Source organism: Porcisia hertigi, chromosome 30, assembly GCF_017918235.1.
Source record: "Porcisia hertigi strain C119 chromosome 30, whole genome shotgun sequence".
Taxonomy (NCBI): domain Eukaryota; phylum Euglenozoa; class Kinetoplastea; order Trypanosomatida; family Trypanosomatidae; genus Porcisia; species Porcisia hertigi.
The window spans coordinates 1,080,001-1,082,500 of record NC_090589.1 but is presented as its reverse complement, the minus strand read 5'-3'; positions in this window follow the sequence as shown (position 1 = coordinate 1,082,500).

Below are 2,500 nucleotides of genomic sequence, written 5' to 3'. Positions count from 1 at the left end.
TCAAGACATTGAAATAAAAAAAACACCAAACGCCGGCATATGACAAACCAAAAGGATGTGCGCCGACATATCAACCAACATACACACACACACACAGAGACATGTTATTGATGGCCAACCACGGTCAAGGAAGTGAGTATGACCTGAAAGGAGGAGGGGCAGAAGCGCAAAGAAAGTTCAGCAGGGGGGGATGGCGAAAAGGGAAAACCCAAGCGAAGTCAACCCGCTTGTAAATGCGAGACTAGTCGGGCAGACTAATGGGGTGACAGACATTTGTGTGAAAGTAAAATGTAATAGGGTCTATTACATAAAAGAGGAGGAGGTGCAAGGCTGCAAGTGTCACACAGTGGAATGCGTTTGTCATCTCTCTCGCTATATATATTTCCCCGGGCTTCCCGTACATGGGATGCGAACACTGAAAGGCTCCAAGAACACCTCACAAAAAAAAAGTGCATGGCAGACACGCAAACGATATAAATTTTGTGAATTATGACGTTTTTCATCTCCTGCACTTCCGCTTCTGTCTCCCTCGCTACACATTTCTGTCAATGTACCGCTATCTGGGCTCTCTGCTTCTCCATGGCAAAGCGACACACCTTATCAGGGATTTCGCTGACGCCCAGGAGCTGTATCGGTGCTTTTATCGGCATGGTTGGTTTGGAGTGCGAGACGGCAGGAGCATATTTGAGGGGGAGGGGGCGTCGTTCGTGAAAAAATGTAACCTCACCGTCGCGCTCTTTGGCAAGACTTTTCTCATTGTCACCATCGGAAAGCGTCGCTCCGCATCCTTTACTCACTACGTGCGCTTTTTGGTGGGTTTCCCTTGATACCCCCTCCCCTCTCCTCCGGGACGGTCTGTCTGTCTTTTTTCTCTTATTTCGTGCGCCGCTTCAAAGCTCAGTGGAGACGGTTAGGGATTCCAAAAAAAATGTTTTTTTTTATTTTAGTGAAGATGATTTTCGTCTCTCATGTACACTACTTGCCGGGAAAGAATGATATCATATACATACATATAATGTAGGCCAACCGAATAGACACAGCAGCAGATGAAAAAAAATTATGAGCATAAGACTGTATAACGATAAAAACAAAACGTTGTTAGGACAACGGCGTAGTTGCAAGCTAGTGTTCTAGTGCATCTAGAGCTACCGGAATGCTTTCGCATTTCTGCACTGGGCTGCCACCTTTAGCGGAAAGTCTTAATAGCGTACTCTAGGCCATCACCACCATCTGGAAATGGTCTCTTTGAGCACATCAGCTTGCCTACTCATTTTCTCTTCTAAGGGGCAGCGATGTTTGCTTTTTTCCATCCCCCCCCCCTCCCCCCCAATGTGTCTGGGTAGTGAAGCTGCCTAGGCGGTCCCCTACTTGAACTTCACTGTGTAAACTTTAAATATTGCAAAAAAAGGAAAAGAGAACGAGGTGCGGCGGTACAAAGCCTCTTCATTGTGACCCTGCATTGGAAAGGCAGATGTGCGTCTCGGTCGGCTCTGCTGTCTCTTGGACACTTGTGCCACTTCCCCCACTATTTGATTTGAACTTCGTTTCGCGCCCCTCCCTCCTTGCTGCCGCTTTTTTTTTTGCACTCCGTGTACGTTCCCCTCAATTCAGTGATGACATCTCTCTGGTGGCTGTCTTTTTCACTCGTCATGACTTCTCACCACTGCTGGATACTTCGTCTCTCTCTCTCGTCTACTTACACACGTCTGCCATCAGTCTCGTTCACGTGATACCAGATGAGTTCATGTCTGCTCAAGTGCCAAATACTTTCTGTACATACACATATGTATATATGCATATGGTTACCACCCATGCTGGTTTCACCCGGCGCCTGTGTTAGTGCCTGTGCATTGTGGGGCGTATGGCCAACACACCTATCACTTGCCTTACCGTCCCCCCACGTCTTATAAATGATTGCCAAACTCTCCAATTCAACCCCCCTCCCTCCCCCCGCATACACACACACGCACACCCTGCGCTCTGGTCTTCTCAGCTATCAGACAGCACCGCTCAAAACATAAACATCAAAACCAAACAAAATAAAACGTTCCAACCGGAGGTTTGCATAAACCAGAACGCCCTAGCCCGATTGGCCTTATCTCAATCATCTACAGGGAGACATAGCGGATAGACGACGGTCACACACCAGCGTCGACGATGTTTTTTTTTTTTCGAGAGGCTTATCGCTGACAACTCAGGCCCCCCTTTATGATTAAAATTTGAACGCTTTTATTTTCCCTGCTGGTTCATATGAATACATGTTTATGAATATTTCTTTTGCCCCTGCCCCCTGTCACCACTGCCCAGCTGCTGCTGCTTCTCAGGTAGAAGACCACCAACTTTTCACGGACGTGTGTTGTGCACTCCTCCGGAACTTTGTATGATTGTCTATGTCGTCTCTCTCTTTCTCTGGGTAGGACCGGAACGGGTGTATTTGTGTCGTATGTGTTTTAGCGCCTTTCACCCCCCCCCCCTCCCTCCCCTCCCTTCCTCTTTCCTG